At 33.6% G+C, this 25,832-nt stretch overlaps 1 long non-coding RNA gene across 1 annotated transcript; it reads right to left on the reverse strand.

Moving 5' to 3' along the window:
* Positions 1-3,694: 3,694 nt before the first annotated feature.
* Positions 3,695-24,252, reverse strand: LOC139861906 (uncharacterized). Its single transcript, XR_011763990.1, has 3 exons — positions 24,142-24,252; positions 23,589-23,641; positions 3,695-3,930 (listed from the first exon to the last, which is right to left on the reverse strand). It is a non-coding gene; the product is annotated as an uncharacterized lncRNA (long non-coding RNA).
* Positions 24,253-25,832: the final 1,580 nt, after the last annotated feature.

Genomic DNA, 25,832 nt, shown 5'->3' on the forward strand with positions numbered 1-25,832 from the left:
ACCCATAGTAATGAATTTTGATTGCCCCACAACTCGTTCCGCATGCTTGTTGTGAACGTAAGCCTCTATTTGAATCTCACCAAGTTTTTCAAGAAAATCGTTAGTAATAATCATACGTAACAATCCCAATCGTAACGCCGGGTGATGATTCTTTCGACTCAACGCATCCGCGACCACATTCGCCTTGCCCGGATGGTAAAGTATTTCACAATCATAGTCTTTTACCACATCCATCCACCTACGTTGACGATAATTCAAATCTCGTTGATTAAAGAGATATTTCAAACTTTTGTGATCCGAATAAATCGTACACTTGACACCATACAAGTAATGGCGCCAAATTTTCAACGCATGTACAACCGCCGCCAACTCAAGATCATGAGTCGGATATCTCGTTTTGTGTTCCTTTAATTGACGAGAGGCGTAAGCAATGACTTTACCTCTTTGCATTAGAACACACTCGAGCCCATTTAAAGATGCATCACAATAAACCGTCATGTCTTCCACCCCTTCTGGCAACACTAACACCGGAGCTTGACACAACTTTTCCTTTAATAATTGAAAAGCAATTTCTTGCTGGTTCTCCCAATCAAACCTCGCTTTCTTCCTTGTTAATTTCGTCAACGAAGAAGCGATCTTAGAAAAGTCTTGGATAAACGGACGATAATAACCGGTCAATCCAAGAAAACTTCGGATTTTCGTAAGCGTATTCGGTTGTCTCCAACTCTTCACCGTCTCTATCTTCATCGATCTACTTGAATACCGTCCTTGTTCACAATGTGGCCAAGGAATTGAACCTCCCTTAGCCAAAATTCACATTTGGAGAACTTAGCATATAACTTCTCCCTTCGTAACGTCTTCAATACTTCACGCAAATGACGTTCATGTTCGTTCATACTCTTTGAATAAACAAGTATGTCGTCAATGAACACAATTACCGACTTGTCCAACATAGGTTGGCACACTCGGTTCATAAGATCCATGAATGCTGCCGGTGCATTCGTAAGACCAAAAGGCATAACTACAAACTCAAAATGCCCATAACACGTTCGAAAATCCATTTTCTAGATGTCTTCCTCACGGACCCGCATTTGGTGATAGCCGGACCGTAGGTCAATCTTCGAGAAATACGTCGCACCTTGGAGTTGGTCAAACAAATCGTCAATCCGAGGCAATGGATAACGATTCTTGATCGTCACTTTATTCAACTCCCAATAATCGATGCACATCCGCATACTACCATCCTTCTTCTTTACGAATAAAACCGGAGCGCCCCATGGCGAAGCACTCGGTCGGATAAAACCCTTTTCATGTAACTCTTGGTTTTGATTCAACAACTCTTGCATTTCAATTGGTGCTAAACAATAAGTAGTTTTAGCAATGGGAGTAGCTCCCGGAACCAACTCAACGCGAAATTCAACTTGTCTTTCTGCCGGAACACCCGGTAACTCGTCCGGAAAAACGTCTTCGAATTAACTAACCACCAAAATTTCACGAATGGGTGGTGGCTCATCACGAGTATCAACAACATGGGCAAGAAAAGCCATGCCACCACTATCGAGGAGACGACGTGCCCGTGCAAAAGTGCATATCGGCACAAATCTTCTACGCTTATCACCGTGAATAATTAACTCTCCCCCACTTGGGGCCTTTACACGAATAAATTTTTCATGGCATGCAATATCGGCTCTATTATGATCGAGCCAATCCATAACAATAACGATATCGAAATCGCCCAAAGTCATCGGGATAAGATCGATCTTAAAGTTTTCGGCACCAAAAACGACATCGCAATTTTTACACACATCAACCACTAGCACCGTCTTGCCATCCGCTATTTCGACTTCTGCCGGACGACTTAACTTAGCTAACGGTCTATTAAGTTTAGACACAAATTTAGGAGACACGAACTACAAATTTACACCACTATCGAAAAGAATCCTTGCTGGATTAGAATTAACCATGAAAGTACCTGAGACAACTTCGTTCGATTGTTTGGCTTCATCATTGGTCATCAAGTAGTTGCGACCCCTAGCCGTACCCGCCGCCTTCTCTAACCGTTTCACCTTATCATTACGCAAGTCGGGGGATTCCGGCCTTTTGTGCCCCTCTTTACCACAATTAAAACAAGTGATTTTGTTTGCGGAGGATAAACTCGGACATTCACGAGCCATGTGGACCTTTTGTCCACAATTGTAGCATGAATAAGAAAAATCCCCGGAAGTACCCTTCTTCCAACCACTAGCGTTACCGGAACCCTTCTTGTTCTTTTTGTTCGAAAAGTTCGAATGGTTCGAACCTTCACTCTTTCTCTTGCCAAAAGTAAAGCCGCTCTTTCTCAACACGAGCGCCTTAAAACCCTTGGCCATATCAAATAATTCATCAAAAGTTTTCACCACCGTCACACTAATCTTATCTTGATAACAATCATTCAACGTTCGGTAAAAGTCTTCCTTCAACATCTTATCATTCCCGACATACTCCGGGCAAAATTGGGTCTTGGACAAAAACACGGATTTGAGAGTGTTCAAATCCATTGACCCCTGCCTCAAGGAACGCAACTCATCCTTAAGCCTTGTAAGATCGGCCGAAGTTCGGTATTCATTGAAAAACTCCACCTTGAATTCATCCCACGTGAATTCCATACATTGCTCTTCGCCATAAATTCGGATTTTCACGTCCCACCATAACTTAGCATCGCCCCTCAACATGCTAGACCCGTATCTTGCCTTCTTATAGTGAGGGCATTCACAAGTACGAAAGGCCTCCTCCATATCGGAGATCGATCGGGCACTTTTAAGAGGGTCTCGTTCGCCTTCAAAGGTAGGAGGTTGTACATCCTTGAAATTCTTAAAGAAAAAGTCCCGTCTTCCCACATTATCTTCGTGAAGAACGGCCTTAACTTGTTCTTTTACCACACTAACCAATTGATCGTCGATCGAATCTAGAAACATCTTCTTTATCTCCACAAGGTACTCTGCCTTTTGACGTTTAAAGATGGCCTCTATCTTGGCCATCAACTCGATGTCCTCACTAGTACCTCCGTTATCATGTTCGGTGTCGTGTCCGTTTCTCATCTTCATTCTATAAAACTGAAAAGATTAAACAACGAAACGAAAGACATGACACATATATATATACATATACACCACACCGCTCCATCTCACTCAACAATCTTCATACATCGCTTGCTTGACACGATTTGCACCCGTAATAATGGTAGCTAGTCATTACTACGCGAGCACATCGCATTAACTCACTAGTACAACGTCTATCTCGCTTGATGATTTCAAATACTACACAAAACAAATAGCGCATGATTAGTTCACATAAACCTATGCATTAACCAATCCCGATTCAACCCAAAGTCCTACAAGTCCCGCATAACGCGCACACAAAAAGTCTAAGTCTAGGCACCTATCTCAAGTCACCTAAATCCCTTAGACCATGCTCTGATACCACTTGTAACAACCCGAACCAAACACGTAATAATATCACAAATAAAAAAAAATTTGACTGGCCAGCATATGGTGCGGCGCGCCAGGTGGTGGCTCGGCGCGCGGACCCACCTGGGCAGACTGCTGTCCCCGATAACCAAATACACAAAAATGTTTGGCCGTTTCCTGACATAATTAGACGAAACGCTTTCACTCACAAGTTTATATATGTAAAACTAGCACGTTCCATTAATAAAATTAGTTTTACGAAGTGGGGCCCACACGGCCCAATTTACAAGTTTAAATACAAAATATGAGTTTCGACCGTCAAAAAGTTTAAGTACCAAACTACACTACGAGCATGGCGTTTGGGATTAAACTACCCAAGTCTCGGTCAAACTCCAAGAACTAACACTTCCAAAAAGCGTCCCCTAATCAACAAAGCGGGATCTCTAATCCAAGATAATGCCCTTACCCTTGTCCACAATCGAACCTATAAAAAGGTAAACAACGGGAGGGTAAGCAAAGCTTAGTGAATGCAATAATTATACACATACATATATAATATATCTACTTGCAAACACTTACGCGGATACCGTATATATGCTAGCAGTCACAATTAGCTTATCGTCCTAAATACAAGCTATAACTTCCCATGATCAAGCTAGCATAACCAAACGCATATATAACATGAACAAAAGTAATATGCTTACACTACAACACAATAACCATGGTTAACCAATCGTACAAGGAACGGTGTTTAAAGACCGTCGGTGTTCACAACAACCATTAGTGCACTTAACACGTCGCTCACTAACCCCTCGGGTGGCATCTTAGCACTTCGATACTTCACCCCGGGTGGTGTCTTAACACATCGACACTTCACCCCGAGTGGTGTCTTAACACATCGACACCTCACTCGTTACATCTCACAAAGTGGCATCTTAACACATCGATGCTTCACTCCCGAGTGACGTCTTAACATATCAACACTTCACTCGTTACGTGAACGTGGTGTCTTAGCACATCGACACTTCACATATCACGCTACACAAATAAACACATTATATATCTACGCATATAATTATTCCACTCACCTTTCGCCTTTGGTGAATCAATAAACCAAGCTTGAAACTTCAAGGTAACGCACCTATTACAAAGTATATATAATCAATCATTTGTTCAAGTTGGTCAAACTCGCAACACTCACCATTTCTAGGTCATTTTGACCCATTTGGACACCTAACCCTAATATTGGGTCATCTCGCACCAAAACCCTAATCATTTGCCAAGATAGGTTCAAAACACATTTTAGAACAAGGTTTATGCACTAAACGCAAACATTAACCAACTTAGGTCCATTTTGACCCGTTTGGCCCGTTTAGGGTCAACACACCCATTTCGGGTCATCCACTAACCCACTTAACATCCATTTACATAAATATTGGTGTTCTAGCAATTTACTAACTAATTAAGGTTTATTAACAACAACTAATGCTTGAAAAACCCTAGTTAGTCATCTTTGAGTCAACATAACCCAATTTCACCCAAAACACCCAAATACACTAACAAATGGGTCTTATTGTTCATTACCTACACAAACCCTAACTCTTAAACAATTAATACAAGGAAATTAGGTTTAGGGCTTACCACAACTATCAAAACGTAGTAAATGAGGAGATGAACAACTTTAGTGCTTGCACTTTGACCCGATTCGAGTTTCTTCTTCCTTAATTTGAGCTCTCTCACTCTAGAATCTAACTCTCTCTCTAGAATTGATTGGAAGATGATAAGGTGGGTGAATATGGAGTAAATGACACTCCAAACAACTGATCCAAGCCTTAAAGTCGGACCTTAAGTGGTTTTACCAAAATGCCCTTAAAATATCTAATTTAAAAAGAAAAAGGAATCTGTCAGCCCGTAATGGCGCGGCGCGCCATAAGGCCGCGCGGAGCACCAAATGCCCAGTTCAGCTTCTTTTGCCTTTTAATTATATACAACGTAAACCCCACAACTTGAATCACTTAATCACACATATGTACTATGAAATATTTAGGTCTTACAACTCTCCCCTACTTAAGTCATAGCGCGTCCTCGCGATCCACGCCGCATGACAAGAGGGAAGATAAACCAACACGAATTCTTCGGGTTCCCAAGTAAACTCGGAACCTTTACTCTGACGCCATTGAACCTTAAAAGTTCTCACCTCCTTGTTACGCAACATTTTCACTTTCTCATCAAGTATAGCAATCGGCTCTTCAACATACTCCAGCTTATTGTTCAGCTCAATTTCGTCTAATGGCATCCATGAAGAATCATCCGCAAGACACTTACGGAGATGGGAAACATGAAACGTGTTATGGATCCCCGCAAGCTCTTCGGGTAATTTCAATCGATATGCAACTTCACCAACACGAGCTAAAACCTTGAATAGCCCAATAAACCGAGGAGCTAACTTTCCCTTTTTTCAAAATCAAATAATACCCTTCCATGGCGAAACCTTAAGCATTACCATGTCGCCTTCTTGAAATTCGATCGTTCGTCTACGTTTATCGGCATACGACTTTTGTTTATCTTGAGCCTTCTTCAAATGATCCCGAATAATATCAATCTTGCTATTCATCTCTAAGACTAAATCGGTACTCCCGATTTCCTTTTGTCCCACTTCACCCCAACAAATCGGGGTTCGACACCTACGCCCATAAAGCATCTCGTAAGGTGGCATCCCAATACTAGTATGATAACTATTATTGTACGAGAATTCCACCAAAGGTAAGTGCTCGTCCCAACTACCACCAAAATCAATAATACACGCCCGTAACATATCCTCCAATGTTTGATTCGTACGTTCGGTTTGACCGTCCGTTTGAGGATGATACGCCGTGCTCAACTTTAATTGCGTACCCATATCTTCATGAAACTTTTCCCAAAATCGAGATGTAAAACGAGTATCTCGATCCGAAATGATAGATATAGGAACCCCGTGTCGAGAGATGACTTCCTTGATAAACAACTTGGCCAAAGTCTCCGACGATATCACTTCCTTAATGGGAAGAAACAAAGCACTTTTCGTCAATCTGTCAACTATCACCCAAATCGAATCAAATTAGGTTCTCGCCGTTTTAGGTAACTTTGTGATGAATTCCATGGTAATGTGCTCCCATTTCCATTTCGGGATTTCTAACGGTTGCAACTTACCATACGGATTTTAGTGTTCGGATTTAACTTGCAAACACATGACGCATTGCTCAACATACTTTACAACATCACGTTTCATGCCCGACCACCAATAACCTTTCCTTAAATCAAGATACATCTTCGTTGCACCCGGATGAATGGAATACTTTGACTTATGTGCTTCATCAAGTAGCACTTGTCAATAATCACCCATCTTAGGCACCCACACTCTTCCTTGAAAAGACAACAAACCACGCGAACCCATAGTAATGAATTCCGATTGCCCCACAATTCGTTCCGCATGCTTGTTGTGAACGTAAGCCTCTATTTGCATCACACCAAGTTTTTCAAGAAAATCGTTAGTAATAATCATATGTAACAATCCCAATCGTAACGCCGGGTGATGATTCTTTCGACTCAACGCATCCGCGACCACATTCGCCTTGCCCGAATGGTAAAGTATTTCACAATCATAGTCTTTTACCACATCCATCCACCTACGTTGACGATAATTCAAATCTCATTGATTAAAGAGATGTTTCAAACTTTTGTGATCCGAATAAATCGTACACTTGACACCATACAAGTAATGGCACCAAATTTTCAATGCATGTACAACCGCCGCCAACTCAAGGTCATGAGTCGGATATCTCGTTTCGTGTTCCTTTAATTGACGAGATGCGTAAGCAATGACTTTACCTCTTTGCATTAGAACACACCCGAGCCCATTTAAAGACGCATCACAATAAACCATCATGTCTTCCACCCCTTCCGGCAACACTAACACCGGAGCTTGACACAACTTCTCCTTTAACAATTGAAAAGAAATTTCTTGCTGGTTCTCCCAAAAAAATCTCGCGTTCTTCCCTGTTAATTTCGTCAACCAAGAAGCGATCTTAGAAAAGTCTTGGATAAACCGATGATAATAACCGGCCAATCCGAGAAAATTTCAGATTTCCGTAGGCGTATTCGGTTGTCTCCAACTCTTCACCGTCTCTATCTTCATCGGATCTACTTGAATACCGTCCTTGTTCACAATGTGGCCAAGGAATTGAACCTCCCTTAGCCAAAATTCACATTTAGAGAACTTAGCATATAACTTCTCCCTTCGTAACGTCTTCAATACTTCACGCAAATGACATTCATGTTCGTTCATACTCTTTGAATAAACAAGTATGTCGTCAATGAACACAATTACCGACTTGTCCAACATAGGTTGGCACACTCAGTTCATAAGATCCATGAATGCCGCCGGTGCATTCGTAAGACCAAAAGGCATAACTACAAACTCAAAATGCCCATAACGCGTTCGAAAAGCCGTTTTCTCGATATCTTCCTCACGGACCCGCATTTGGTGATAGCCGGACCGTAGGTCAATCTTCGAGAAATACATCGCACCTTGGAGTTGGTCAAACAAATTGTCAATCCGAGGCAATGGATAACGATTCTTGATCGTCACTTTATTCAACTCCCGATAATCGATGCACATCCGCATACTACCATCCTTCTTCTTTACGAATAAAACCGGAGCGCCCCATGGCGAAGCACTCGGTCGGATAAAACCCTTTTCAAGTAACTCTTGGGTTTGATTCAACAACTCTTGCATTTCCGTTGGTGCTAAACGATAAGGAGTTTTAGCAATGGGAGTAGGTCCTGGAACCAACTCAATGCGAAATTCAACTTGTGTTTCCGCCGGAACACCCGGTAACTCGTCCGGAAAAACGTCTTCGAATTCACTAACCACCGGAATTTCACGAATGGGTGGTGGCTCATCACGAGTATCAACAACATGGGCAAGAAAAGCCATGCCACCACTATCGAGGAGACGACGTGCCTTTGCAAAAGTGCATATCGGCACAAGTCTTCTACGCTTATCACTGTGAATAATTAACTCTCCCCCACTTGGGGCCTTTATACGAATAAATTTTTCATGGCATGCAATATCGGTTCTATGATGATCGAGCCAATCCATACCAACAACGATATCGAAATCGCCCAAAGTCATCGGGATAAGATCGATCTTAAAGTTTTCGGCACCAAAAACGACATCGCAATTTTTACACACATCAACCACTAGCACCGTCTTGCCGTCCGCTATTTAAACTTCTACCGGACGGCTTAACTTAGCTAACGGTCTATTAAGTTTAGGCACAAATTTAGGAGACACAAACGACAAATTTGCACCACTATCGAAAAGAATCCTTGCCGGATTAGAATTAACCATGAAAGTACCTGAGACAACTTCGTTCGATTGTTTGGCTTCATCATTGGTCATCAAGTAGTTGCGACCCCTATCCGTACCCACCGCCTTCTCTAACCGCTTCACATTATCATTACGCAAGTCGGGGCATTCCGGCCTTTTGTGCCCCTCTTTACCACAATTAATACAAGTGATTTTGTTTGCGGAGGATAAACTCGGACATTCACGAGCCATGTGGCCCTTTTGTCCACAATTGTAGCACGAATAAGAAAAATCCCCGGAAGTACCCTTCTTCCCACCACTAGCATTACCGAAACCCTTCTTGTTCTTTTTGTTCGAAAAGTTCGAATGGTTCGAACCTTCACTCTTTCTCTTGCCAAAAGTAAAGCCGCTCTTTCTCAACACGAGCGCCTCAAAACCCTTGGCCATATCAAATAATTCATCAAAAGTTTTCACCACCGTCACACTAATCTTATTTTGATAACAATCATTCAACGTTCAGTAAAAGTCTTCCTTCAACATCTTATCATTCCCGACATACTCCGGGCAAAATTGGGTCTTGGACAAAAACACGGATTTGAGAGTGTTCAAATCCATTGACCCTTGCCTCAAGGAACGCAACTCGTCCTTAAGCCTTGTAAGATCGGCCGAAGTTCGGTATTCATTGAAAAACTCCACCTTGAATTCATCCCACGTGAATTCCATACATTTCTCTTCGCCATAAATTCAGATTTTCGCGTCCCACCATAACTTAGCATCGCCCCTCAACATGCTAGACCCGTATCTTGCCTTCTTATCGTGAGGGCATTCACAAGTACGGAAGGCCCCCTCCATATCGGAGATCCATCGGGCACTTTTAAGAGGGTCTCGTTCGCCTTCAAAGGTAGGAAGTTGTGCATCCTTGAAATTCTTAAAGAAAAAGTCTCGTCTTCCCACATTATCTTCGTGAAGAACGGCCTTAACTTGTTCTTTTACCACACTAACCAATTGATCGTCGATCGAATCTTGAAACATCTTCTTTATCTCCACAAGGTACTCTGCCTTTTGACGTTTAAAGATGGCCTCTATCTTGGCCTTCAACTCGACGTCCTCACTAGTACCTCCGTTATCATGTTCGGTGTCGTGTCCATTTCTCATCTTCATTCTATAAAACGGAAAAGATTAAACAACAAAACGAAAGACATGACACATATATATATACATATACACCACACCACTCCATCTCGCTCAACAATCGTCATACATCGCTTGTTTGACACAATTTGCACCCGTAATAATGGTAGCTAGTCATTACTACGCGAGCATATCGCATTAACTCACTAGTACAACGTCAATCTTGCTTGATGATTTCAAATACTACACAAAACAAATAGCGCATGATTAGTTCACATAAACCTATGCATTAACCAATCCCGATTCGACCCAAAGTCCTACAAGTCCCGCATAACGCGCACACAAAAAGTCTAAGTCTAGGCACCTATCTCAAGTCACCTAAATCCCTTAGACCATGCTCTGATACCACTTGTAACAACCCGAACCAAACCCGTAATAATATCACAAATAAAAAAAAAATTTGACTGGCCAGCATATGGAGCAGCACGCCAGGTACTGGCGCGGCGCGCGAACCCCCCCTGGGCAGACTGCTGTCCCCGGTAACCAAATACACAAAAATGTTTGGCCGTTTCCCGACATAATTAGACGAAACGCTTTCACCCACAAGTTAATATATGTAAAACTAGCACGTTCCATTAATAAAATTAGTTTTACGAAGCGAGGCCCACACGGCCCAATTTACAAGTTTAAATACAAAATATGAGTTTCGATCGCCAAAAAGTTTAAGTACCAAACTACACTACGAGCATGGCGTTTGGGATTAAACTACCCAAGTCTCAGTCAAACTCCAAGAACTAACATGAAAGGACCCGTCCTAATCCATCCGGACGAAGTCCACATCGATTATAAACGATTCACAATAGTTGATAACATTGCGAGGTACTTGACCTCTATATGATACATTTTACAAACATTGCATTCATTTTGAAAAGAAAATCTTTCATTACATCTAAAGTTGACAGACATGCATACCATTTCATAATATATCCAACTATAATTGACTTAATAATGATCTTGATAAACTCAACGACTCGAATGCAACGTCTTTTGAAATATGTCATGAATGACTCCAAGTAATATCTTTAAAATGATCAAATGCACAGCGGAAGATTTCTTTCGTACCTGAGAATAAACATGCTTTCAAGTGTCAACCAAAAGGTTGGTGAGTTCATTAGTTTAGCATAAATAATCATTTCATAATTTTAATAGACCACAAGATTTCATACTTCCATTTCTCATAAACATACGTCCTATACATAGAGACAAAAATATCATTCATATGGATTGAACACCTGGTAACCGACATTCACAATATGTATATAAGAATATCCCCATTATTCCGGGATCCTCCTTCGGACATGATATAAATTTCGAAGTACTAAAGCATCCGGTACTTTGGACGGGGCTTGTTGGGCCCGATAGATCTATCTTTAGAGTTCGCCTCAATTAGGGTGTCTGTTCCCTAATTCTTAGATTACCAGACTTAATAAAAAGGGGCATATTCGATTTCGACCATTCAACCATATAATGCAGTTCGATTACTTGTGTCTATTTCGTAAAACAGTTATAAAAAAAATGCGCATGTATTCTCAGCCCAAAAATATATATTGCAAAAGCATTTAAAAGGGGATTAATGAAACTCACCTAATGTATTTTGTAGTAAAAATACATATGACTATATTGAACAACTGAACAATGCAAGGTTGGCCTCGAATTTACGAAACTATATCATTTGTATATTTATTAATATACATAATTGTAATCGAATAAATAAATATATATATATATATATATATATATATATATATGTATATATATATATATATATATATATATATATATATATATATATCAATTTATTAGTTATATCCTTTTTATAATAATGGTATGTATATGTTTCATATGTTCACTTTGTTTTAAAAAAATAATAATTTTTGTTATGTTATATGTATTAAATATATTATTTGTATATTAATACAGTAGTTATAATAATACCAAAAATAATATTATTAGTGATAAAAAAATGTTTATAATACTTAATTTTATTAATAAGATAATAATGTTAATAGTTCTATTAGTTCTATTAGTAATAAAATTAATGATAGTGAATGTTAAAAAAAATATATTAATTTTATTGTTATAGATAATTATGATAATAATTTTAGTAACTACATAACAATACTCCTGATAACTTAAATAATAATACTTATAACGATATTAATAATAACTATGGTACTTATAATGATAATTATAATACTAATAATGATTATAATACTAGTAGTAATAATAATTATTATTATATCGTTTAATCATAATTTAATTGCTAGTTTTTCTCATATATATATATATATATATATATATATATATATATATATATATATATATATATATATATATATATATGTATGTATATATATATATATATATATATATATATGTATGTATATATATATATATATATATATGTATGTATATATATATATATATATATATATATATATATATATATATATATATATATATATGTATATATATATATATATGTATATATATATATATATGTATATATATATATATATATATATATATATATATATATATATCTTAATAACTTATACTTGTAATTAGCTTTATAATTAATATTTTGATGCCTATGACCATCATTATATTATTCTTAATACTATCATTATACAAATGCTTCTTAATCCATATTGTTACCTCTTAAAGGATAAGAAATTAATCAATATTGTTTTATGCTTACATCCTAAACGTATTAGATATCATATTAAATCAAAATTTTATCATTTTAATAGTTTTAGTAACACTTAATCATAATGATAGTAATAAAAAAATGATAAGTGTACCTAGATTTTATGTTCATAACAATAATAATAACTATAATAATAATCATAATAGCTAATAATAATGATAATAATAATAATAATAATAGAAATTAAAATAAAGATGTGTACCCTTGTAAAAGCTTTTCTAAAAAGAAATTGTCCCAAACCGGAATCGAACCCAAGACCTCCCGAATCCCGACACCATCCCTAAACCATCCAAGCTACACTGTATTTCTGTTATAATACAACCCAGAATTAATTATAACCCGTGTTCCAATACTTCATCTTCTCCAAACTGTCCAGTAGACTAAGGAATCCAACACCCAATTGAACAATATCTAATACGAGTTATAATTAAGATTAGGTCTTGAATTAAGTTTATAAATAAACCAAACTAGATAAATTACTTAAATCAAACAACAAACAAAAAAAAATTAATAAAAAAAAAGAGAGAGAGCAGCCTGCTGCCGCTGCTATTTATAAAAAAAAAATTGATTTCAGTTTAATGAGATTTTTAGCCAAAGTTTATAACATCAAAGATGTTTCAAATCACCACTAGGAACTATAAAAATCATCAATTTAATCAAAACTGCAACAGATGTTTCGAATTTGATCCAAGAATAATGGTTGACTTTTTTATTTGCAAACTTTGACTCGATAATTAAAACTCAATAAGAGGAATTAGAACTTAAGACTTTGCAGAAAGTTTAAGTGGAAGATTTGCAACATATCTGCATTGTTACATTTTCAAAATTCATTCTAATTCGAAATATGATAGAAAAGTTAAAGAACAGAGATTATGGTTTTAAAAAAAAATATACCTGTTTAAATTTCAATCCGAAAAAGTTGTTATAGGCTTTTGTATTTGATAATTGATAATGTATAGTTGACTGACTTTCCAAATAACTTGAGTAATGTGATCGATTTATGGAACTGGAAGTCGACAGAAATTTTAATCAATGAAATAAAAAAAATAAAAAAAATAAAAAGCAGATTAAGATATGCAACTGATTTTGGATGTTACTGATTATTGAAATCATCTTAGTACAGATTTTAAAGACAGAAACAAAAATCAAACACTGTATGATTTTGTCTTGAAACTAATTTTGATTCCTTGAAGCATTAATACGCATTTATTTATATATATATATAAGTATAATCATGTTTATATATCTGATTCTTAAATTTATAATATAATTTGTATTAATAAATTTATAAGTATATTAATACTAATAATCCTAATAATATTAGTTATATTAATAATAATAATTAATAATGATAATAATAATAACAATGATAATAGTAATAATATTTTTTAATGATAATAGTATTGTTTGTAATAACAATATGATGTTATTAACAAAAAAAAAAAATAAAAATAATGATTTTTGTAAGTTTAGTAAAAAAAATGTTATTACTGATACCAATAACAATTCGTATAATAATACTAATGATGCTTAATAATTATACCAAATAATAACTATAATGATATAACAAATTAAATGTATCAATTATAGTGTTATACTAATTTTAATATAACAGTTATATTTAAACTTATAATTATACATATATATCTATATAATTACATTCTAATAGTAACTTAGATATTCTATTTATTTATTTTATATTTTTAATTCATATTGATTTAAATGTATTTTTTATTACTTCCAAATATTATTATATATATAATTACATTTATATTTACATATTTATTTACACATAATTGTTCGTGAATCGTTGGGAATGGTCAAATGCATTCATGTAAACTGTTCCAAAGTTTTCGAGACTCAACATTGCAGACTTTGCTTATCGTGTCAGAAACATATAAAAATTAAGTTTAAATTTGGTCGGAAATTCCCGGGTCATCACAGTACCTACCCGTTATAGAAATTTCGTCCCGAAATTTGAGTGAGGTGGTCATGGCTAACAATAAAAATGTTTTCATGACGAATATGAGTTGATAAATTGAGTTTTATCATCATTGAGTAATATGGATAAAAATAATTCGATTATTCGAAGAGTACGAATGAAGTTATCACCAAAGAGTGAAATACAAAAGTAAAGATTCATCTTAACTTTTGACAGAGTCAGGGTTGAATTCCGGAATTCAAGGGATTTAAAGAAGATCTTCGAAATCTAAAAGATTTGATTCTTCGACGAGTAAAGAAATGAAGATCTCTATAATTAAATACGGAGATCTTTCTTGCTTCCACTATTAGACATTTTACTATAAATTACCTTCTTCTGTTCCATTTCTTTTACCATTCCTATACTCAATTCCCAAATTCAAAAGATTGAACAAATGCTTAATCCAGTTTCAAATCTTTGTCCTCACCCTTACTATCGTAATAATCATTCTCCTTTTTCCGACTTCAACCTGACGGATCTGTTTACTTCTACTTTTACCTTGGGGGAATACTATTCTTAATTCTACCGTGTCTTTATATTTCTATTTGTATTAATATCCCCGGTTTGAAACCTCCGTGTTGTTATTGGGTTTTATATTTTCTCTTATATTTTGGAATACCTGTTTCCGTCTTCTATAATCATTGTCATTCACAGTTGATGCTCTCTCTTATTTGCTACGATTTATACCCCCTTTCAATCTCGGAGCTTCATGCTTTTATTTTCTTTTTGCAAGTAACGGTCTAGAATTCACATATATAAATTTCAGAATGAACATTGTTAATGTTCTAAATAAGAAGGAATGTAATAGCACGATTTAATTTGTCAAATTACCAGATTCATTGAGAATAGAACTATTAAGAATATACTATCTTGATATGTTCAGAAGTTAAGCAGAATGACAGAGTTATGTAACATGGCACATGATGACGTTATGATCTGTGAATCATCATGTCCCATTAGAAACTCAGCATGACTTACTATAATATAATCACGTTGAATAAGTGTCATTATATTATACTAACTCATGCATCAGTTTCCAACATTATTTCAATAACATTCCTATTTTAAACTCGAAAGTTTACAGAATATAGTAACTAACAGTTTCTATACGATGTAACACTGATAGCATGAAGAGATTAATGATTTCGGATAAGAATAGTTATGAAAATATCTCCAGAAATATGGAGGATATTAATAATGAAAGATACGATAATATCTTGGAATATCTAAGATCAACGGATGATAGAAACTATTGTCTGCAAGGGTTTAGAGTAAGGAGCAAGATATTCACTAAAGACTTTAGCAGACATTGAATCATTTGGATTCTTTGAAGTCAAACTTATTCTTTGTGATTTGTCCACGGCTTTCTTCATAGTTTCGCATAATCTGCTTTTCGGTACTAAATTTTCTATTGAGTGTTTCCAATAATGGTACACAGGAAGCACGAAGAGGTATATAATTTCGAACGAGAATATTTATGAAAATATCCTCAGAAATATCGAAGATATTGATGATGATATTTTGGAATTTCTAAGTTCGATGGTTGATGGAGAAAGATTTTCCGCAAGATTTTAACATGAATTCGGAGCAAGATATTCTCTAAAGATTTCAACGGATCCAGAATTATCTGGATTCTTTGAATATAGGGTATGGTCCTTGTATTTGTCCTTGGTCTCCTTCAAAGTTAACTCTATCCGTTTTCCAGTTCCAACGTTTCTGAGCTTTTCCAACATATTATTCTTTATCATCAAACTTCCAATGACTAAGGTCGTTTACGGTTGCCTACAGTTTCTGCTGCTTCATTCAGCTTTTTCAACATTCAGAGTATCGGTTCGTAAACTGGGTGCCTTTTTAAAATTTCAGAATTGAAGATCGTAATTCTAGGAGATAATTGTTATATGTATACATATAACTGTTGATGTGGAAACGTTGCGAGATTCACAATACAGATTTGCTAATTTCCGATAATTGATATAGCAATTCTTGTTACAAGATGCAGATGATTATATAATAGGGTTATAATGATTTGTCAGAGAAATTTAAGCCAAAAAGTAACGAGGTTGCTGGTACGTCTTCTGGTAATATGGTGGTATATAAGAGAATTCTCCGATATCAAAAGGGTAATTGTATATATATCAGGATTATAGTAAGGCTACTTCGAATGAAAAGTCGAAGTTGATTTGTTGGAGCTGTGATAAAACTGGCTAATTTGGAAAGAGATTGAAAAGTTATTTTCGGTAATAATATCGCTAAATGAATTAGCACAGCTATGCATTAAACGTTTACTCAGTTTCCAAGAGTTTTCAGGTGCATAACTATATGCATCAATCTTTTTTTTTCCGTAAATGTAGTGCGGTTGGTTCATCTTCTCGATTGAGGTGTTTTCAAGGATCATGAAAAGTTTGAATGCAGATTGTAATTGTCAAGATACAAATGAAATTTAGGATGAAATTAAGTGGAAAACTTGAAGAAATGTTTAGTTTCATATGTTATAATCAATATTTTAATTCATTTTAATTGTCAAATATTATTAGTCCACAGTCGATAGTCCACATTGACAGTCCAATAATTCATATACAGTTTAATATATAATATTCGAATTAATTAATATGTATCATGACCCGTGTACTTGTCTCAGACTCGATCAGAACTCAAAGTATATATATTATTATAGAATCAACCTCAACCCTGTATAGAGAACTCAATCATTACTGCATATAGAGTGTCTATGGTGATTCCAAATAATATATATAGATGCGTCGATATGATATGTCAAAACCTTTTATACGTGTCCTGATATTTAAAGTGTGTAAAATAAATAACAGAAATTAAACGACGATAAATTAAATGCGTAAAGTAAATGACAGAAATTAAATGACGATAAATAAAATTGCGAGAATGTAAATTGCGATAATTAAATTGCGATAAATAAAGTGTAATTAGTTAGCTGGGAACAATTAGCTAGGAACAGTTAGCGTGGATTCTTAACAACATTTCTCATAGATAATTTGTTTGTCTCTAACAAATTTTATTTTGTCAAATGTTTTCTTCATTATGCCACTTGTTGAATTCTGATAAGTCAAAATCCAAATATGAAATTGAATAAAAATGGTTATTTTGCAGTGAACGGATATGTATATCGGTGTTTGTAAATAGGATAGTAAATGACTGTTGAATCAGATTCGAAGAATGTACAATGTAACTTATTAATGTGAAATCTAAATATTCCTCGGGTATTACCTACCCGTTAAAATATTTTCACCATTAACAGTTTGTGCAATAAAAATTTTGATTACAATCTTTATGAAAGCATATATACATAGATATTTTCTTTAGACGTAATCATGGATTTAATGAGTCAATGTGATATTAAACTCATTTGCTTTTCGGTTGGAACTAGAATAAATAATCTCTAAAACTTTAGAGATTACATATTCGCCATGTCGAACGAAGATAAATGGGGTAGAACGATACGTAGAACGAAGATCATACTAAAAGTACAGATGATGATATTGAAGCATGGATTGTTGATGGTACTGGTGCTGTTATTGATGGTACTGTTGGTGCCGGTGATATTGCTGAAGCTGATACATTTTGCACCATATTCTCGGAATTGATTATTCGAGCGCGAAGTTCGTTGACTTATTACTCCAGGATGATTGTCGGTCGGAACAAGTGGATTAATAAGGTTCAGAATTGTGGATAGAATATAATCTTGTCGAGTTACCCTGGAAATAAGACTGAAATTGGTGTCTCGAACAGGTTCGCCGGTAAACGCTTCAAGTTCATTGTCAAGAGGTGAATTCGGTTGGTGGAAGGGATTGCCTTCTGTGCGTTTCCATTAATTAAGTCGACTACGAACCCATCAGATAAATTGATAATGGCTGATTGGTTGATTCATGCCGATGACGCTGTTTTCGGAGCTTAGGTGAACATCTATGTCGGAATAGCTGTCGGAATAACTATCGGAATAGCTATCGAAATCTGAGGGACTCGAACTGGTTGAGGGACTCATCTCGTACAATCAGATGAAGGATTTTCAATAAAAATAGATTATAGGATGTAGATTAGTACCTTACAATACATAATTTACATATGCATATATAATACTAAAATCCCATAAGTTACTGAGGAATCTACGGAATATGTTAGACAAAGTTACAGTAACAGATACGCTAAGATATGAAGTAGCAGATACGCTAAGATATGAAGTTTGTCTATACACTATTCATGCAGTCAATGCAGTAAAACGTGTCTAGACTAAGAATGATAAGCAAGTGATTCTCTAAGAATGATAAGCAGGTAATTCATGAAATGATAAGCAAAACTTTTGACATGCAGACCAGGTTCAAGTCCAGACTTCTTAAAGTAACCTAACAACTATTAAGTCGAAGTCCAGACTCACTAATGCATCCTAACAACTCCTAGTTAGACACACTAATGCAAGACCTGGTTCGCTACGACCATCGCTCTGATACCAACTGAAAGGACCCATCCTAATCCATCCGGACGAAGTCCACATCGATTATAAATGATTCACAATAGTTGATTACATCGCGAGGTACTTGACCTCTATATGATACATTTTACAAACATTGCATTCGTTTTGAAAAGACAATCTTTCATTACATCTAAAGTTGATAGACATGCATACCATTTCATAATATATCCAACTATAATTGACTTAATAATGATCTTGATAAACTCAACGACTCGAATGCAACGTCTTTTGAAATATGTCATGAATGACTCCAAGTAATATCTTTAAAATGATCAAATGCACAGCGGAAGATTTCTTTCGTACCTGAGAATAAACATGCTTTCAAGTGTCAACCAAAAGGTTGGTGAGTTCATTAGTTTAGCATAAATAATCATTTCATAATTTTAATAAACCACAAGATTTCATACTTCCATTTCTCATAAACATACGTCCCATACATAGAGACAAAAATATCATTCATATGGATTGAACACCTGGTAACCGACATTCACAATATGTATATAAGAATATCCCCATCATTCCGGGATCCTCCTTCGGACATGATATAAATTTCGAAGTACTAAAGCATCCGGTACTTTGGACGGGGCTTGTTGGGCCCGATAGATCTATCTTTAGAGTTCGCGTCAATTAGGGTGTCTGTTCCCTAATTCTTAGATTACCAGACTTAATAAAAAGGGGCATATTCGATTTCGATCATTCAACCATATAATGCAGTTCGATTACTTGTGTCTATTTCGTAAAACAGTTATAAAAAAAATGCGCATGTATTCTCAGCCCAAAAATATATATTGCAAAATCATTTAAAAGGGGATTAATGAAACTCACCTAATGTATTTTGTAGTAAAAATACATATGACTATATTGAACAACTGAACAATGCAAGGTTGGCCTCGAATTTACGAACCTATATCATTTGTATATTTATTAATATACATAATTGTAATCAAATAAATAAATAAATATATATATATATATATATATATATATATATATATATATATATATATATATATATATATATATATATATATATATATATATATATATCAATTTATTAGTTATATCCTTTTTATAATAATGGTATGTATATGTTTCATATGTTCACTTTGTTTTAAAAAAACAATAATTTTTGTTATGTTATATGTATTAAATATATTATTTGTATATTAATACAGTAGTTATAATAATACCAAAAATAATATTATTAGTGATAAAAAAATGTTTATAATACTTAATTTTATTAATAAGATAATAATGTTAATAGTTCTATTAGTTCTATTAGTAATAAAATTAATGATAGTGAATGTTAAAAAAATATATATTAATTTTATTGTTATAGATAATTATGATAATAATTTTAGTAACTACATAACAATACTCATGATAACTTAAATAATAATACTTATAACGATAATAATAATAACTATGGTACTTATAATGATAATTATAATACTAATAATGATTATAATACTAGTAGTAATAATAATTATTATTATATCATTTAATCATAATTTAATTGCTAGTTTTTCTCATATATATATATATATATATATATATATATATATATATATATATATATATATATATATATATATATATATATATATATATATATATATATATCTTAATAACTTATACTTGTAATTAACTTTATAATTAATATTTTGATGCCTATGACCATCATTATATTATTCTTAATACTATCATTATACAAATGCTTCTTAATCCATATTGTTACCTCTTAAAGGATAAGAAATTAATCAATATTGTTTTATGCTTACATCCTAAATGTATTAGATATCATATTAAATCAAAATTTTATCATTTTAATAGTTTTAGTAACACTTAATCATAATGATAGTAATAAAAAAAAATGATAAGTGTACCTAGATTTTATGTTCATAACAATAATAATAACTATAATAATAATCATAATAGCTAATAATAATGATAATAATAATAATAGAAATTAAAATAAAGATGTGTACCCTTGTAAAAGCTTTTCTAAAAAGAAATTGTCCCAAACCGGAATCGAACCCAAGACCTCCCGAATCCCGACACCATCCCTAAACCATCCAAGCTACACTGTATTTCTGTTATAATACAACACAGAATTAATTATAACCCGTGTTCCAATACTTCATCTTCTCCAAACTGTCCAGTAGACTAAGGAATCCAACACCCAATCGAACAATATCTAATACGAGTTATAATTAAGATTAGGTCTTGAATTAAGTTTATAAATAACCCAAACTAGATTAATTACTTAAATCAAACAACAAACAAAAAAAAATTAATAAAAAAAAAAAGAGAGCAGCCTGCTGCCGCTGCTATTTATAAAAAAAAATTGATTTCGGTTTAATGAGATTTTTAGCCAAAGTTTATAACATCAAAGATGTTTCAAATCACCACTAGGAACTATAAAAATCATCAATTTAATCTAAACTGCAACAGATGTTTCAAATTTGATCCAAGAATAATGGTTGACTTTTTTATTTGCAAACTTTGACTCGATAATTAAAACTCAATAAGAGGAATTAGAACTTAAGACTTTGCAGAAAGTTTAAGTGGAAGATTTGCAACATATCTACATTGTTACATTTTCAAAATTCATTCTAATTCGAAATATGATAGAAAAGTTAAAGAACAGAGGTTATGGTTTTAAAAAAAAATATACCTGTTTAAATTTCAATCCAAAAAAGTTGTTATAGGCTTTTGTATTTGATAATTGATAATGTATAGTTGATTGACTTTCCAAATAACTTGAGTAATGTGATCGATTTATGGAACTGGAAGTCGATAGAAATTTTAATCAATGAAATAAAAAAATAAAAAAAATAAAAAGCAGATTAAGATATGCAACTAATTTTGGATGTTACTGATTATTGAAATCATCTTAGTACAGATTTTAAAGACAGAAACAAAAATCAAACACTGTATGATTTTGTCTTGAAACTAATTTTGATTCCTTGAAGCATTAATACGCATTTATTTATATATATATATAAGTATAATCATGTTTATATATCTGATTCTTAAATTTATAATATAATTTGTATTAATAAATTTATAAGTATATTAATACTAATAATCCTAATAATATTAGTTATATTAATAATAATAATTAATAATAATGATAATAATAATAACAATGATAATAGTAATAATATTTTTTAATGATAATAGTATTGTTTGTAATAACAATATGATGTTATTAACAAAAAAAAATAATGATTTTTGTAAGTTTAGTAAAAAAAAAATGTTATTACTGATACCAATAACAATTCGTATAATAATATTAATGATACTTAATAATTATACCAAATAATAACTATAATGATATAACAAATTAAATGTATCAATTATAGTGTTATACTAATTTTAATATAACAGTTATATTTAAACTTATAATTATACATATATATCTATATATTTACATTCTAATAGTAACTTAGATATTCTATTTATTTATTTTATATTTTTAATTCATATTGATTTAAATATATTTTTTATTACTTCCAAATATTATTATATATATAATTACATTTATATTTACATATTTATTTACACATAATTGTTCGTGAATCGTCGGGAATGGTCAAATGCATTCATGTAAACTGTTCCAAAGTTTTCGAGACTCAACATTGCAGACTTTTCTTATCGTGTCAGAAACATATAACGATTAAGTTTAAATTTGGTCGGAAATTCCCGGGTCATCACATAACACTTCCAAAAAGCGTTCCCTAATAAACAAAGCGGGATCTCTAATCCAAGATAATGCCCTTACCCTTGTCCACAATCGAACCTATAAAAAGGTAAACAATGAGAGGGTAAGCAAAGCTTAGTGAATGCAATAATTATACACATACATATATAATATATCTACTTGCAAACACTTACACGCATACCGTATATATGCTAGCAGTCACAATTAGCTTATCGTCCTAAATACAAGCTATAACTTCCCATGATCAAGCTAGCATAACCAAAAGCATATATAACATGAACAAAAGTAATATGCTTACACTACAACACAATAACCATGGTTAACCAATCGTACAAGGAACGGTGTTTAAAGACCGTCAGTGTTCACAACCACCATTAGTGCACTTAACACGTTGCACACTAACCCCCCAGGTGGCATCTTAGCACTTCGATACTTCACCCCGGGTGGTGTCTTAACACATCGACACTTCACCCCGAGTGGTGTCTTACCACATCGACACTTCACTCGTTACATCTCACGAAGTGGCATCTTAACACATCGATGCTTCACTCCCGAGTGGCGTCTTAACACATTGACACTTCACTCGTTACGTGAACGTGGTGTCTTATCACATCGACACTTCACATATCACGCTACACAAATAAACACCTTATATATCTACGCATATAATTATTCCACTCACCTTTCGCCTTCGGTGAATCAATAAACCAAGCTTGAAACTTCAAGGTAACGCACCTATTACAAAGTATATATAATCAATCATTTGTTCAAGTTGGTCAAACTCGCAACACTCACCATTTCTAGGTCATTTTGACCCATTTGGACACCTAACCCTAATATTGGGTCATCTCGCACCAAAACCCTAATCATTTGCCAAGATAGGTTCAAAACACATTTTAGAACAAGGTTTATGCACTAAATGCAAACATTAACCAACTTAGGTCCATTTTGACCCGTTTGGCCCGTTTAGGGTCAACACACCCATTTCGGGTCATCCACTAACCCACTTAACATCCATTTACATAAATATTGGTGTTCTAGCAATTTACTAACTAATTAAGGTTTATTGACAACAATTAATGATTGAAAAACCCTAGTTAGTCATCTTTGAGTCAACATAACCCAATTTCACCCAAAACACCCAAATTCACTAACAAATGGGTCTCAGTGTTCATTACCTACACAAACCCTAACTCTTAAACAATTAAAACAAGGAAATTAGGTTTAGGGCTTACCACAACTATCAAAATGTAGTAAATGAGGAGATGAACAACTTTAGTGCTTGCACTTTGACCCAATTCGAGTTTCTTCTTCCTTAATTTGAGCTCTCTCACTTTAGAATCTAATTCTCTCTCTAGAATTGATTGGAAGATGATAAGGTGGGTGAATATGGAGTAAATGACACTCCAAACAACTGATCCAAGCCTTAAAGTCGGACCTTAAGTGGTTTTACCAGAATGCCCTTAAAATATCTAATTTAAAAAGAAAAAGTAATCTGTCAGCCCGTAATGGCGCGGTGCGCCAAATGCCCAGTTCAGCTTCTTTTGCCTTTTAATTATATACAACGTAAACCCCATAACTTGAATCACTTAATCACACATATGTACTATGAAATATTTGGGTCTTACAGTTATTACGGATAATAATTAATGATTGTTTGTAAGGATTACAAAAAGATAATTTTGTAAAAATGACATTAATGATAATAACTTTTAATAATAGTAATACTAATAATTGAAAATTCATATTAATGATAATATTTTTAATAATAATGTTAATACTTATTTTAGTAATAAAACGATAAAGATCATAATTTAAATGATGATAATATTAATTATAAGTAAGTTTATAATACTAGAGTTTATGAACGTTACTAATACTAATATTTATGAAAATAATAATAAATTGTATTGTTTTGAGAATAACTATAATAATAATCATAATCATAAAAATGATAATAATATTTAAAATGATAAAATTAATAATAATAATAATAATAATAATAATAATAATAATAATAATAGTTATATAAATAATATTTATAGTAATACTAATGATAATAATTCCTATAATACTTATAGGTATAATAATAATAATAATAATAATAATAATAATAATAATAATAATAATAATAATAATAATAATAATAATAATAATAATAAAAATAATATCAATAATATTCATAATACTAACAATAATAATTTTAATCATGATAATTAGTAGTAATAATAATAATGGAAATAAATTTAAAAGTGTATACCCTTGAAAGCTTTGTCTAAAAAGAAATGCTCCAGACGGGACTCGAACCCGCAACCTCTCGCTCACCCATAACAATACCCAGCCACTCCTCTGTTTCGTTATTTCTGTTATATTTTAACACCATAAATTATATAAGCCGTATTTTTGGTTTCTTATTTCATAAACTAACAGCCCATCATTTCTCCTCATTTGGCCCAACAGAAAAACTTAACTGGATCTCAGGCCCAACTCCATTATTCGGCCCATGTTTACTTAAACAAAACAGAAGCTACAATAGTAGCAGTAATTCGATCAAAGGATGGAAAGAAGAAAAAAAAATTCAAATGTCATCAACACATCATCATCATTCCTTCTTCAACATGATCATTATCATCATCATCTTATCATGTTATTGCTCATTGTCCCTTCGTTGCATCATTGATAAAACAGAAGTAGGAATAGAAATATGAAAACGGAAGTAGGTGATGGTTTTTATAAGTAGTGAAGAAAAAAAAATAATAATAATACGGTGGTGATGATCCCGGCGGTTGGAATAAACAGAAACTTTCAAGCAGTAGCAGCAGGTGTTTTACGGTGGTGGTGTTCATGATGGTTTACAATTATAGCAGCAACAACAGTAGCGAACCCAGAGGTGGTAGCATCAAGCAACTATGCCTGCAGCAAAAAA

This window comes from Rutidosis leptorrhynchoides, chromosome 8 (assembly GCF_046630445.1).
Source record: "Rutidosis leptorrhynchoides isolate AG116_Rl617_1_P2 chromosome 8, CSIRO_AGI_Rlap_v1, whole genome shotgun sequence".
NCBI classification, from domain to species: Eukaryota; Viridiplantae; Streptophyta; class Magnoliopsida; order Asterales; family Asteraceae; genus Rutidosis; species Rutidosis leptorrhynchoides.